This window comes from Protopterus annectens, chromosome 9.part0, assembly GCF_019279795.1.
Source record: "Protopterus annectens isolate FY-2018-M chromosome 9.part0, PAN1.0, whole genome shotgun sequence".
In the NCBI taxonomy this organism is placed as follows: Eukaryota; Metazoa; Chordata; order Ceratodontiformes; family Protopteridae; genus Protopterus; species Protopterus annectens.
The window spans coordinates 363,896,664-363,913,038 of record NC_056743.1 but is presented as its reverse complement, the minus strand read 5'-3'; positions in this window follow the sequence as shown (position 1 = coordinate 363,913,038).

Genomic DNA, 16,375 nt, shown 5'->3' with positions numbered 1-16,375 from the left:
GTGTGTGTGTGTGTGTGTGTGTGTGTGTGTGTGTGTGTGTGTGTGTGTGTGTGTGTGTGTGTGTGTGTGTGTGTGTCTGAGTCAGTATTAAAGGGAACCCCCTGTGTGAGTGTGTATCTGAGGCTGTATTAAAGGGAACCACCTGTGTGACTGTGTGTCTGAGGCAGTATTAAAGGGAACCACATGTGTGTGTGTCTCTGAGGCAGTATTAAAGGGAACCAACTGTGTAAATGTTTGTTTGAGGCAGTGTTTAAGGGAACCACTTAAGTGAGTGTGTGTCTGAGGCAGTATTAAAGGAACCACCTGTGTGAGTTTGTGTCTGAGGCAGTATTAATGGAAACCATGTGTGTGTGTGTGTGTGTGTGTGTGTGTGTGTGTGTGTGTGTGTGTGTGTGTGTGTGTGTGTGTGTCTGTAACAGTATTAATGGGAACCACATGTGTGTGTGTGTGTGTGTGTGTGTGTGTGTGTGTGTGTGTGTGTGTGTGTGTGTGTGTGTGTGTGTCTGTGTCTGAGACAGTATTGATGGGAACCACCTATGTGAGTTTGTGTCTGAGGCAGTATTAAAGGGAAGCACCTGTGTGAGTGTGCATCTGAGGCAGTATTAAAGCAAACCACCTGTGTGAGTATGTGTCTGAGGCACTATTCAAGGGAACCACTGATGTGACTGTGTCTGAGGCAGTATTAATGAGAACTGCGCTTGCGATTGTGTGTGTGTGTGTGTGTGTGTGTGTGTGTGTGTGTGTGTGTGTGTGTGTGTGTGTGTGTGTGTGTGTGTGTGTGTGTGTGTGTGTGTGTGTGCGTGAGTGTGTGTGTGTGTGTGTGTGTGTGTGTGTGTGTGTGTGTGTGTGTGTGTGTGTGTGTGTGTGTGTGTGTGTGTGTGTGTGTGTGTCTGAGGCACTATTAAAGGTATCCACCTGAGAGTATGTGTCTGAAGCAGTATTAAAGTGAACCACCTGTGTGAGTGTGTGTGTCTGAGGCACTATTAATGGGAACGACCTGTGTGAGTGGATATGTATGCCTATGGCAGTATTAAAGGGAACCACCCTTGTGAGTGTGTGTCTGAAGCAGTATTAAAGTGATCCACATGTGTATGTGTGTGTGTGTGTGTGTGTGTGTGTGTGTGTGTGTGTGTGTGTGTGTGTGTGTGTGTGTGTGTGTGTGTGTGTGTGTGTGTGTGTGTGTGTGTGTGTGTGTGTGTGTGTGTATCTTTGCTTGAGGCAGTATTAAAGGAACCACGTGTGTGTGTGTGTGTGTGTGTGTGTGTGTGTGTGTGTGTGTGTGTGTGTGTGTGTGTGTGTGTGCATGTGCATGTCTGAGACAATATTATTAGAAACACTTATGTGAGTTTGTCTGAGGCCCTGCCAAAGGGAACCACCTATGTGAGTGCATGTCTGAGACAGTGTTAAAGGTAACCACTGTTGTGAATGTGTGTCTGAGGCAGTATTAATGAGAACTACCTTTCTGAGTGTGTGCTTGAGGCAGTAGTGATGGGAACCACATGTGTGTGTGTGTGTGTGTGTGTGTGGGGGGGGGAGGCAGTATTATGGGGAACCACCTTTGTTAATGTGTGTGCGAGGCAGAATTAAAGGGAATCACCTGTGTGTATTTGTATCTGCGACAGTATTGATGAGAACCACCTGTTTGATTGTGTGTCTGAGGCAGTATTAATGGGAACTGTGTGTGTGTGTGTGTGTGTGTGTGTGTGTGTGTGTGTGTGTGTGTGTGTGTGTGTGTGTGGGTGTATTTGTTTTTGTATATTGCAGTATTATAGGGAACCACCTTTGTTAGTGTGTCACTGAGGCAGTATTAAAGGGAACCACCTGTGGGAGAATGTTTGTCTGAGGCAGTATTAATGAGAACTGCGAATGAGTGCGTGCTTATATTTGTGTGTGTGTGTGTGTGTGTGTGTGTGTGTGTGTGTGTGTGTGTGTGTGTGTGTGTGTGTGTATCTTTATTTGAGTCAGTATTAAAGGGAAACACTTGTGTGAGTTTGTTGCTGAGTCACCATAAGGGTATCCACCTGTGTGAGTGTGTGTCTGAGGCAGTATTAAAGGGAATCAGCTTTGTGAGTGTGGTTCTGCAGAAGTAATAAATGGAACCACCTGTGTCAGTGCGTGTCTGCGGTAGTATTAATGGGAAGCAACTGTGTGAGTGTGTATCTGAGGAAGTATTAATGTGAACCACCTGTGAGAGTATGTGTCTGAAGCAGTATTAAAGGGACTATCTGTGGGAGTGTGTCTGATGTACTATTAAATGGAACCACCTGTTTGAATGTATGTCTGAGGCAGTATTAATGGGAACTGTGTGTGTGTGTGTGTGTGTGTGTGTGTGTGTGTGTGTGTGTGTGTGTGTGTGTGTGTGTGTGTGTCTGAGGCAGTATTAATGGGAACAATTAGTGTGACTGTGTGTGTTTGTGTGTGTTTGTGTTTGAGACATTATTAATGGGAACCACCTGTTTGAGTGTGTGTTTGAGGCAGTATTAATGGGAACCATGTGTGTGTGTGTGTGTGTGTGTGTGTGTGTGTGTGTGTGTGTGTGTGTGTGTGTGTGTGTGTGTGGCAGTATTATAGAGAACCACCTTTGTTAATATGTGTCTGAGGCGGTATTAAAGGGAACCACCTGGCAGTATTAAAGGGAACCACCTGTGTGAGAATGTGTGTCTGAGGCAGTATTAATTAGAACCACGCGTGGGCTTTTGTGTGTGTGTGTGTGTGTGTGTGTGTGTGTGTGTGTGTGTGTGTGTGTGTGTGTGTGCGCGTGTTTGAGACAGTATTGATGGGAACTACCTATGTGAGTTTGTGTCTGAGGCAGTATTAAAGGGAAACATCCATGTGAGTGTGCATCTGAGGCAGTATTAAAGGGAACCACCTGTGTGAGTGTGTGTCGGAGGCAGTATTAAAGGAAACCCTCCTGCATGAATTTGTCTGAGGCAGTATTAATGAGAACCAAGTGTGTGTGTGTGTGTGTGTGTGTGTGTGTGTGTGTGTGTGTGTGTGTGTGTGTCTGAGGCAGTATTAATGAGAACCAAGTGTGTGTTTCTGTGTTTCTCTGTGTGTGTGTGTGTGTGTGTGTGTGTGTGTGTGTGTGTGTGTGTGTGTGTGTGTGTGTGTGTGTGTCTGTGTCTTTGAGGCAGGAATCTCCTCTGTGATTGTGGGTCTGAGACAGTATTAAAGGGAACCACCTGTATGAGAGTGTATGTCTGAGGCAATATTTATGAGAACTGCATGTGTGTGTGTGTGTGTGTGTGTGTCTGTGTGTGTGTGTGTATATGTGTCTGAGGCAGTATCTAAGGTATCCACTTGTGAGTGTGTGTCTAAGGCAGTATTAAAGGGAACCACCTGTGTGAGTGTGTGTCTGAGGCAGTATTAATGGGAATGACCTCTGTGAGTGTGTATCTGAGGCAGTATTAAAGGGAACTACCCATTTGAGTGTCTGTCTGAGGCAGTATTATATGGATCCACCTGTGTGAGTGTGTTTCTAAGGCAGTATTAAATGGAACCAGCCATTTGAGTGTGTGTCTGAGGCAGTATTAATGGGAACCATATGTGTGTGTGTGTGTGTGTGTGTGTGTGTGTGTGTGTGTGTGTGTGTGTGTGTGTGTGTGTGTGTGTGTGTGTGTGTGTGTGTATCTTTGTTTGAGTCAGTATTAAAGGGAAACACTTGTGTGAGTTTGTGGCTGAGTCACCATTAAGGGTATCCACCTGTGTGAGTGTGTGTCTGAGGCAGTATTAAATGGAATCAGCTTTGTGAGTGTGTGACTGCAGAAGTATTAAATGGAACCACCTGTGTCAGTGCGTGTCTGAGGCAGTATTAAAGGGAATCAGCTTTGTCAGTGTGTGTCTGCAGAAGTATTAAAGGGAACCACCTGTGTCAGTGCGTGTCTGAGGTAGTATTAATGGGAAGCAACTGTGTGAGTGTGTATCTGAGGAAGTATTAATGGGAACCACCTGTGAGAGTATGTGTCTGAAGCAGTATTAAATGGAACCATCTCTTTGACTGTGTATCTGAGGCAGTATTAATGGGAACTGTGTGTGTGTGTGTGTGTGTGTGTGTGTGTGTGTGTGTGTGTGTGTGTGTGTGTGTGTGTGTGTGTGTGTCTGAGGCAGTATTAATGGGAACAATTAGTGTGAGTGTTTGTGTGTGTTTGTGTCTGAGACATTATTAATGGGAACCACCTGTTTGAGTGTGTGTTTGCATTAATGGTAACCATGTGTGTTTGCGTGTGTGCTTGTTTGTGTGTGTGTGTGTGTGTGTGTGTGTGTGTGTGTGTGTGTGTGTGTGTGTGTGTGTATGTGAGGCAGTATTATAGAGAACCACCTTTGTTAATATGTGTCTGAGGCGGTATTAAAGGGAACCACCTGGCAGTATTAAAGGGAACCACCTGTGTGAGAATGTGTGTCTGAGGCAGTATTAATTAGAACCGAGCGCGGGCTTGCGTGTGTGTGTATGTGTGTGTGTGTGTGTGTGTGTGTGTGTGTGTGTGTGTGTGTGTATGTGTGTGTGTGTGTGTGTGTGTGTGTGTGTGTGTGTGTGTGTGTGTGTGTGTGTGTGTTTTTGTGTATGTGTGTTTGAGACAGTATTGATGGGAACCATGTATGTGAGTGTGAGTCTGAGGCAGTATTAAAGGGGACCACCTGTGAGAGTGTGTGTCTGAGGCACTATTATAGGGAATCACTGATGTGTGTGTGTGTGTGTCTGAGGCAGTATTAAAGGAAACCCTCCTGCATGAATTTGTCTGACGCAGTATTAATGAGAACCAAGTATGTGTTTGTGTGTGTGTGTGTGTGTCTGAGGCAGTATTAATGAGAACCAAGTGTGTGTTTCTGTGTGTGTGTGTGTGTGTGTGTGTGTGTGTGTGTGTGTGTGTGTGTGTGTGTGTGTGTGTGTTTGTGTGTGTATGTGTGTCTGTGTCTTTGAGGCAGGAATCTCCTCTGTGAGTGTAGGTCTGAGGCAGTATTAAAGGGAACCACCTGTATGAGAGTGTATGTCTGAGGCCATATTTATGAGAACTGCATGTGTGTGTGTGTGTGTGTGTGTGTGTGTGTGTGTGTGTGTGTGTGTGTGTGTGTTTGTGTGTGTATGTGTGTGTGTGTGTCTGAGGCACTATCTAAGGTATCCACTTGTGAGTGTGTGTCTAAAGCAGTATTAAAGGGAACCACCTATGTGAGTGTGTGTGTTTCAGGCAGTATTAATGGGAATGACCTCTGTGAGTGGGTATCTCAGGCAGTATTAAAGGGAACCACCTGTGAGAGTGTGTCTATGGCAATATTAAAGGATCCACCTGTTTGAGTGTGTTTCTGAGGCAGTATTAAATGGAACCACCCGTTTGAGTGTGCGTTTGAGGTAATATTAATGGAAACCATGTGTGTGTGTGTGTGTGTGTGTGTGTGTGTGTGTGTGTGTGTGTGTCTGAGAGAGTATTAATGGGAACCACATCTGTTTGTGTGTGTGTGTGTGTGTGTGTGTGTGTGTGTGTGTGTGTGTGTGTGTGTGTATCTGAGAGTATTAATGGGAACCACATGTGTTTGTGTGTGTGTGTGTGTGTGTGTGTGTGTGTGTGTGTGTGTGTGTGTGTGTGTGTGTGTATGTCCGAGACAATATTATTGGGAACCACCTGTGTGAGTGTGTGTCTGAGGCAGTATTAAATGGAACCGCTGTTGTGAGTGTGTGCCTGAGTCAGTATTAAAAAAAACACCTGTGTGAATGTGTCAGAAGCAGAATTAATGAGAACCAAGTGTGTGTGTGTGTGTGTGTGTGTGTGTGTGTGTGTGTGTGTGTGTGTGTGTGTGTGTGTGTGTGTGTATGGCAGTATTATAGGGAACCACCTTTGTTAATTTGTGTCTGAGGTGGTATTAAAGGGAACCACCTGTGTGAGTGTGTCTGAGGCAGTATTAAAGGGAACCACATTTGCAAGAATGTGTGTCTGAAGCAGTATTAATGACAACCGCGCGAGCATGTGTGTGTGTGTGTGTGTGTGTGTGTGTGTGTGTGTGTGTGTGTGTGTGTGTGTGTGTCTGATGCAATATTACAGGGAACCACTTATCTGAGTGTGAATCTGAGGCTGTATTAAAGGAACCACTTGTGTGATTGTGTACCTGAGGTAGTATTGAAGGGAACCAGCTGTGTGAATGTGTGTCTGATGAATACTTAAAGGATACCCCCCTTTGTGCGTGAGACATCTGTATGGGTTCATGCTTGAGGAAGTGTTACGGAGAATAGTTATCACTATATGCTGTCTTGGATATTGACTAGTACCTATACGGTATTACATTGGGTAAAATGACCTCTGGGTCAATAGCCTCGTAATCTCCTATGATCCTATGATTGGTTGTTTAAGAAAGTGAAGGACTCCACCTCTTTGAATGCATGCCTGAGGGAGTGCTAATGGGAAACACCTGTGTGAATGCATATCAGATAAAGTCTTAATGTGAGACACCTGTGTACATCTTTTCCTGAAGAATTGTTAAAAGGCACCTCCTGCATGGATGTATATCAGAGCAGGTGCTACAGGGAGCCACATGTGTGAATGTGTGTCTGAGATTGTGTTACTGGAAGACATGTGAGGAAGTGTTAATGTGAGACACATATGAGAAAGCATGTCTTAGGAAGTGTTAAATGGAGCCACTGAGAATGATAGGGAAGACAAAGAGAAGATTTTATATCATGTTGCACATTTAACAAATATTAGTTGAACATGTATATCAGTGGTAAAGACAATGCATCCAAACATTTTCAAAAGCATTTAATTTTTTTTTTATTGTGTTTATAAATATGGATAGGCAACTTGCACCCTGCTCTAGGTCTTCCCTCTAATAGAACTTCATTAAAGTACAATCTATAGTCAATTCTGGCATCAGATACTTTGTCTCTGACAAAAGAAGCTACATGCAAATGCCTTGGCCATCAGTCGTAACATAAAAGGTGGGTATCCAAGACTCCTCACACAACTTATCCAGTTTTTCACATTATTAACTGCAAACATTGATGTCAACACTGTTTGCAACCCCTCAGCTCCATCTACGTGTTTATAGTCATCTTCCCCTTTTCGCATTTTTTCTCCTTCCTTTTCTAGTATATTCATTAATTTCACATTAATTAACGTTAGCCACCTATTCAATAGCTTTCATTTTCTTACTGCTGTTCTCTAATATATAACTTGCTTAATACTATTTTCTGCTGAATGTATCCTATCTTCTTTGAATGCTCATGTACTTCTTTTTGGTGTTATTTTGCATTATATTTGTCTGTTATTTCATACTGCTGTATTTCTCTCTAGTTATTTTTAACACCCAAGCTGCAGCTGAAATGGATCCCCTGGGGATTAGTCCACTATGCCGCTTAACAAACATCGATACATACATTCCTACATCATCGACACCCTTTTTGCCATTAATTACATGGGGTTAGGCTATTGGTTCAGCTGTTGCCATCTTTCTCAATTCAGTGCTACTCTTCTACCTTCTTTACTGTCAGTTTTTTTCATGCAGTCCATCCATCTCTTTGCTAGACACCCTCATTTCCTTTTACCTTTTTCCTGTCATAATCAAATCTTCTTCACCAAATTGTCTTCTGCGTTCCTGTGCAGGTGTTTGAACCACCATAATCTGTCCTGTTTGACCTTCTCTGCAATTGGAACCTCTTTAGCTTCTGCTTGCATAGTCTGCATCCTACCATCCATCTCAGGCACTTCATTTCCATCTCCTCTAGTTTCCTCATCTGCTCTGCCGTTACTCCCCAGGTTTCTGTACCATACAGTAGTACTGGTTGCACCACTGTCTTCTACACCTTACTGTTCAGATTCTTTGGCATTCTTCTGCCATACACTACCCCTAGTGATGACTGTTCTCTGTAATGCTTCCTCAGACATGAACTCACACAGATGCCTCATTCACATAGGTTTCTTCCATTCCAGTTGACTGCAGATCCTCTGATTCTAGCTTTGACCTCTTCATTTCACCTTCCTTCTCCTCACTTACCCTTTCTAGATACTTAAAGCTGTTAACCTCTTTCACTATTTTGTCTTCTATCCACTTTTCTTCTTCTTCTACTGATTTCCTTCATTTGTTACCATAACAACTGTCTATGCTGTACTCAGTGTCATGTTATGTGCTTTCAGTTTTATATTCCTGTCCCCTGTCATTTCCTGAAGTTCTTGTTTAGAGTCTACCTGTAATAGCACAGCATTTGTACACAGAAGATTTGTGATTTGTCCAATCCGGCCTGTTTGTTAATGTAGTCCATCACCAGTATGAACAGCAGTGAGCTCAGAGCTGAACCATAATGTTCACCCATTCCAACCGAGAACCCCTCTGTGAATCTGAACACTGTTTGTACTTTAGTCACTGGGTCCTTGTACATAGCTTACATTAATAGTGCCAATGTTTTCCAGACTTTGAACCATTGTGGCACTGCCCACATCAACTTTCTTGGGACATTGAGTATGCTTTCTCCAAGTCTAGGAATGCTGAGTTGGACTTTTTCCTCTCTCTGGCTTCTTCTTCATTATCTGTTTCACTGCAAACATTTGGTCAGCTGTGCTGCATCCTGATCTGAATGTGAATTGCTCATCTGACTTTCTGATGTTCTGTGTATTCATTTATCAAGCACCATCTGCAGCACTCTGATGTATTATGACAGTCGTTTGATGCTTTATACTGCCCACAGTTGGGATATGCCTTTCTCTCCATATTGCTGTGAGTACCTTCAGATGCTACTTCTCTCCTAATTTACCCAATATCTTGATCATCTCTGCCATGACCTCATCTGAGCTGGTTGCTTTCCTTAACTTTGTTTTCCTTAGTCCTGTTTTTACTTCGTCTAAGGCGTGCTCTTCTTCTTTCATCATAGGCTGTCTGAGGTAGTACATATTGTGTGGGAATTTCTTCTTTCAGAAGCTGCTAGAAGTGCTCCTTCCATCGTCTTTTGATATCCTATGAGCTGGTGAGCAGGTTGTTGCTGGCATCCCTTATGAATGTTGTCTGATGACGATCTTCTTTATGTTGTCTTTGTCTTGCAGCCTAATAGAATGTATTTCGTCATTCCAGAACATTGTCTCTGATACTGTGCTAGTTTCTGTTTTTGACGACCAGTATTTCTTCTTAGCCTGATCTATCTTTTCTGTCTCACACTTTTTTCTACTACTTTCTTTTGATAATTTCCTGGACTTCTTCATTCCACCACCAGTTTTCCTTATTGCCATACCTGGCTCGGCTGCATATGTGTTCTATAATCTTAACACATGCTATTTTGAGATCCTGCCATTGGTTTTCTGAGCATGTAGTAAGGAAATGGAATAGGCTACCACAGGATCCGAAACATTGTTCAAACAAAATTATATAAGGAAAAAGTAGACTTGTTAGATTGTTAGATATTATGAGTTATGATCAAGGACGTTGATTTTTTTCCTGGCAAAAATACCAGTAAATCCTGTATTTTGACTGTGAATTGAAAAATCAAGGCATTTGTATGGAATATGGCAATGAAGGCCAGAAAACCAATTCACTGCAACATGTATTTCTATTGATATGTATTATTTATTAGCCTGCTACCTTACATTATTGAGTGTTCTGTGCCTAGAATCTATTTTAATTTTCAATATATATATTGATGCAGATGAAAGTTATAATTAAATCACTGTAATGGCTGGAAATTACATTAAAATATCATGGATATAATTCCTACACTTCATCTCATAGGTTCATAGGTTGGTACTGGGCTATCTGCCTGAAGGCATATATCAGCCCAGCCATGTTGTGCGGTATTCACCGCCCCTTTAGTAGTTCCCTAGACCCTTGTACTAGCAGCTAGTACCCTTGGCCCCTATCAAGTAGTGCTGTTGGTGTGATCCCCAGTGAGAAATTTCTGTTACCCATCCACTCATCAAGGTTCCTCTTGAAGAGTGATAGTGAGGGGCTCTGTCTTATGTAGATTGGGACCCTGTTCCATAGTAAGGGAAGTCTCTGCGAAGGGAATCTATCCCTCCAGCATGTTCTATTCATTGTTGTGTTGAGGTTTATATCCCTGGAGCGTGTAGCTCAAGTAGATTTGGTTTTGCTAAGATGGAGCATGTTCAACAATTCCGGGCTGGACATGGCTCTGTACGTTAGACAGAGATCATCTCTGAGAAAGCGATATGCAATAGAAAACAGTCTTAGCTTTTTCAATTGTGCTGCATAGGACAACTGTTTGAGGCCAGTAATCCTCTTGGTTAGGTACCTCTGTGGTCTCTCCAGCTGCTAGAGATGTCTAGCCAGGTACATTCCAATTGGTGCATTGTACTCAATAATGGGTCTGATGAGGGAAGAGTAGAGGGGCACCACTACATCCTTAGATCTTGATGCGAACCCTTTCGTGATCAGATGGGTCACATAGAAGGATTTTCTAACCACTTTGGCAACATAGTTATCAAAGGAAAGCTGAATATCTACTTGGGTCCCTAGATCCCTTATTTCTTCTTCAGATTTCAGGGGATTACCTCCTACGTTGTAGTTTGCGGGTACTCTGTTTTTTCCAAAGGGGATTACTATGCATTTTTTTGCATTTAGCTTGAGACCATGGCTTTGACACCATGCATCAGTCTCATTTAGGCCCTTCTGGAGCATCTCCATGTCAGCCGGAGATTCTATTATAGCACCCAGTTTGCAGTCGTCCACAAACTTAGTCAGCCATAGCCCTTCCGTGCTTGCCTGTACTTCTGAGAAGTATATATAGAAGTATTCATGAAAATGGAATTTAATTTTTCTGAAAACCAAAAATCAGTTTCCCTGGTTTATACGTTCATAGATCATTACTATGCTAACTGCCCTTGTGAGCCATTTTAAGCCTAGCCCATTATCCCTTGTGAGACTCAAACCCTGCATCTTCTGTTTGTAAGGCAAACACGTTAACCATTAGGCATTTGAAACTGTTTCAGTACTTGCTTAGGCCACAAACTAACAACTTTTCACTATTGATTGGCTCACTAGACAGCAGGATTAACACCTGTGGCACAGCAGTGCCATTGGTCTGCATGGCATGTATTGTGCAGGCATTGGTTCATAATTAAACTCTTGAGGGATAGCCCTACCTGAAAGACAGGCAATGAACTCAAGCTCAGAAAATAGTTCACCAAACTCTCTGTCAAGGACATAATCAATTTCTTTATTTAAAAAAAGGTTGTTGTATCTAAGATAAAATTCAAAGCATGTGTTAAACCTCTCCCTTTATATTGTTGCATAGCATTAGTCTCACAAATGAAAAGTTATATTTATTTTACTTGCAGCACTTTGCATAATGCTGTAATATATTTAGAGTTTCTCCCAGCAATTCATCAGAGTAAGTTACACATATAAAAAGCATTTCTTAAGCTTTCTCTTACAGGTCTGTGTAATTAAGCAAGTCATCATTTTGTTCAACCATAGGGCTCTTTTCTTCTTGAGTGTTTGCCTCCTTCCCCTGTAACTAAAGTACACTGACTCTTACATTTGTCTCTCTGACCCTAATTTTACAGGTATACCTTGTATCTTTCTGGCTTCCTAACACTCAGACATAGATTCCTGTTGAAAGTTTTACTTACTTGTCTGACATTTGAACAAGTAACCCTTGTAAAAATCCTTAAAACTGTATACTGTTGGTCTGTCTTTCGTGCTAAACAAAAGTAAAATTACAGTGCTGAGTGCAAGTAACATTAAAGTTCTGAGTGCAGATTTTAGGCCCTTACATTCACCTTACCTCTGGTGTGGTGTCTTGAGTCAGTTAAAGTCTCCCTCTATCTACTACTACTGCCTTCTCTCCCCCCACCCCCCCCTCTTTCCTCAAACAGGTTAAACTGCTACAACTTCGTACAGGCATTGGATCATCTCTGCTCCGCTTGCCCTCGTTTCACTCGGGCTCACTTTGCACCCCACCCTGCCCCCAAATTCCTCCTGCCCCTGATGCTGCTACATTTATTGGTACTAGACCACACCACACTTTTTTTAAACCAGTCAGTAACAACTTGTCACTCAACAGCACCACCCTCAACCTGATACCACCAGTCCTCCAACTCTACTATTCTTTTTGCCTAAGTGTCAAGTCTCATTCAGTAGGTATGCTATCACCCAAAATAGTCTTATTAACTCTACTTCTACACCTTTTACTCATCCCATATCTCCTAACCGCCTACGAATATCAGGATCACCCAGGTTTCCACTACCCTAAATTCCAAACATCCATCCCATCTACAACAGATAATAATGCACCCTTACTCACTCCCCTCATGCTTACCTCCTTAATCCCTAAATACTACCATCTTACTAGACCTAGTTACATTAGTCATAAAACTAGACACTATTACAAAACTTTATTCAAAATCTTAAAAATCATACTCAGGATACACTACAACCTCACAAAGGATGGTGACATCCACCCAAACCCTGGTCCATCCCCATCTCTTGGCCCTAATCCCCCTTCTATATCCCCTACCTCCATAGCTCCAACAAATAGACCTCCTAGCTCACTGCTGGCCTGCCATCTAAACATTAGGAGCATAAATAACAAAACTCAGCAACTACATGCCCTCTTAGCTGTTCATTCCTCAGATATATTATGCCTAACAGAAACGTGGCTAAAGCCTGCCACCAAGGACCATGAGATTCTGCCACCAGGGTACAATATGTTTTGACTAGACAGTGCCACCAGAAAGGGTGGTGGGGTAGCCATACTTTACAAGTCTACCCTATCTGTCAGCATACACACTCAACAACCTCTCCAATTCAATAATGCTGAAATTCTTATCTCAAAACTACAAATTAATAAAAACAAAAATGTAAACATTGTCTGTGTCTACATTCCTCCAGGGAGGAACACAGAAACCTTAGAAGACTTCTTAGATTGGTTATCCAATGACTACCCCCAATAAACAATTGTTCTTGGGGATTTCAACATTGACTGGAATACTTGCTCTTGTGAAATCCCCACAACCCCCATAAACCTCTATGGATTTACCCAAATCATAACCTCCCTCACCAGGACAGCAAAATCCAATAACAAGGAAAGTACCCTAGACTCGATACTCATCAATACCCATCTTCAGTCCTATAAATTAGGCACTTTGCCTGATGACCTAAGTGACCACTGTCTCACTTAATCAAGCTCAAAGTAGACTGCCCCTACCAACTCACCTATAGAACATTAAGAAACAACAAGAATATCATTCTCACCAAGTTTCAAAATGAACTTAAGGCATGCAACTGGTCAGTACTAAAAAGTCTCTCCCTTGATGAAGCAGTAGCATACTTTAACAACAAATTCCTTGCTATTCTTAACACCCATGCCCCCAGCCACTCTATTAGAACCAAAGTTGATATTGCACCATGGCTTTCTAAAGATACTAAAACCAAAATTTCACTCAGAAACAAAGCATGGGCCACCCACCGAAAAACAAAAGCCCAACTTGATCAACTAAGATCCAGGCAGTTAAGGAATGATACCAAAAAATCCATAACCATAGACAAAAAGAACTACTACTACCATCTACTGCAAAAACACCAAAACAAACCTCAAAGGTTCTGGCGCAAGAATAAACAAACTACTCCACCCAGGCCAAACTGCCTCTCCACCCCCTCAGCTTCCCAGCAAAAATCCTCAGTAGACATTGCTAAAAACTTCAACAGCTTCTTCACAGAGACTATCCAGTCTGTAGCCAGCCAACTCTCTCCAAATGGCTCTAATTCTAATGCAGCCACACCCAGTACCCAAATATACCTTACCTTCCAACCTGTTCCTACTCAACTTATTCATGTCCTACTTAACAAACTAAGACCCACCACCCTGGCTACTGACCTCATCCCAGCAGACTATCTGCAAAAGGATGCTGACACCATAGCATACCCCATCTCAATCTTGATCAACAGAGCTATATCTGAAGCTATTGTGCCCGCTATATGGAAAATTTCTATTGTCATACTTCTCCATAAAGGAGGCAGTTCCACTGAACTGTCAAACTTTAGTCCCATAGCTATTCTGTCACCTCTAGCTAAAATTATGGAGAAGTGTGCACACATACAGCTCATGCACTACCTCACACAGAACAAGGTGTTGTCCAACTTTCAACATGGCTTTAAGCCACACCACAGTACTACTTCTGCCCTCCTCTCTTTCTCTAACGTCATTAACCACAACTGCAATAATAACAAACTATCTTCAGCACTCTTTCTAGATCTATCCAAGGCTTTTGACATGGTTGACCACAAAATGCTTATAAATACCTTGAAGGCCTTCTCCTTAAACAACCATGCACTCCAATGATTTCAATCCTATCTGCAGGGAAGGCAACAGGCAGTCCTATGGCAGGACAAGCTATCATCTTGCCTACCCATCACATTAGGAGTCCCCCCAGGGCTCGATATTAGGACCTCTTCTTTTCTCCATCTTTATCAATGACCTTCATTCAGTCATCCCAGATGTTACCTGTATTCAATATGTGGATGACGCCACCTTGATTTGTTCTGACACCTCACCAGTTACTTTATTCACATTAACCCAAAATACCTTCAATGTTGTTGTTGTTGTTTGTCTTTCGGCTTTTCCCGGTTAGGGGCTGCCACAGCGGAACTCCAGTCCGCTAATGATTGGCAGTTGATTTTTATGGTGTTGAGTTGCCAGCCCGATGCCCAACCTTCAACAAAGGCACACCTATTGAACGCATGTCTTTCGAACGCCCACTCGACCGTGGGGAGGACATGCAGACTCCACACAGAAGGCACTCCCAACCCAATCCGAGAATCGAACAGGAGAACCTCTTGCTGTGAGGCAACAATGCTACTGCTGCACCACCATGGAAGTTAACCCAAAATACCTTCAATATAGTGGAAAAATGGCTCTCCAGTCAACATCTAATCCTAAACCCCAACAAAACTAAGCTGCTCCTCTTCTCCCCCAAAAGCAGGACCCCCCTGCCTTCCTTCAACATAACCTCTAACAATGGCACTATCATCTCCCCAGAAGCCCAAACTAAACTACTGGGTGTCATAGTTGATAACAACCTGAAGTTTGATGTGCATATCAGTCAAACTGTCAAAACCATTAATAAAAAACTTGGCTCTCTTTACAGAATCAAACCTTTCTTTACCCCACTTGCTAGAACTGTAATTGCCCATTACCATCTACTATCATCTCTTCTCTATGTCTCACCTCTAGTCTCCAACTTAAACAAAACAGATCTTAATAAACTATCATCCTGCTATAACCACATTGCCAGATTGGCTACTGGCACAGCCTACCAGACACACCACTGTCACAACCTAAATCACCTAGGATGGTTTGAACTGCCTAGCCTACTGCAGTTCAACCAGCTAATAGTGGCACATAAAGTCCTTTACCAACCAGAAAATACACCTGCACTAAAAAAATGTTATCATCCCCTACACCAGCACCTGGCCACTGCGATCATCCACTAGACTCCTAGTTCAAACATACAAATCCAACTACTCAGCTGGGGACTCTGTTTGCCAACTCTGTTGGAAAAACATGGAACAGACTCCCAGCTGACTTGACCCTAGAACCCTCACTAACTCAAGAAATACTTAAAAACCCATTGGTTATGTCCTTGCACTAACCCCGACTAGTGACCTCTCTATTACTTAGGTGCCTTGCCTTCAGCTACTTCTAACTTTTTTTACCACTCCATTTCAGGAAGGGTCAATTGTATAACTGCTGCTCAGTGTGTCTTAAACCTGAATGTAATGTTATGTATGTTTAACTTTGAAAATAATGTTATGTTTTGTTAAGTGTTTTATAATAAGTTAGTACTGTATGTGTTAAATGCTGGTATTGCTTATGACTGTAATCTGCTTGAAACTAGCATTTACTAAATGTTCAATGTGTATTATTATCTTGGAACTTTTCTCCCCGGGGCTCCACTGAAAATGGACATATATCCAGTCAGATTATCCCGGTCAACAAATGTAAAATAAATAAATAAATATATTTTTAATTAATTGCAAATGATATTGGGAGTTTCTCTGATGTGATATTTTCCTCTGTGCCTATTTATTCCTTTACTGTTGGTTTGTTGCTAACATTATTTTTCATCTTCTTTTTTGGAGATATAACTTTCTTTGCTTATATCAATGGATACTTAATCACTTATAATGATAATATGCTCCTTTGGTCTAGCAGTTAACACAGAAGATGATTCTGTTTCAGGACTGACATGGCCACAAAGAAGGTTTTCCCGTTTGTATATATAATTCTAGATATACATATAGATATAGATATAATCATAGTTTGCAAATGTTGTGTATTCCATATGAAGCACATCCTTATAAACGGTAAAGCTACCATTTCACCATAAACATGCAGTATAACCTGACAATGTTATCTGTTTGATACTTCAATCTAGGCACATCAATAAAA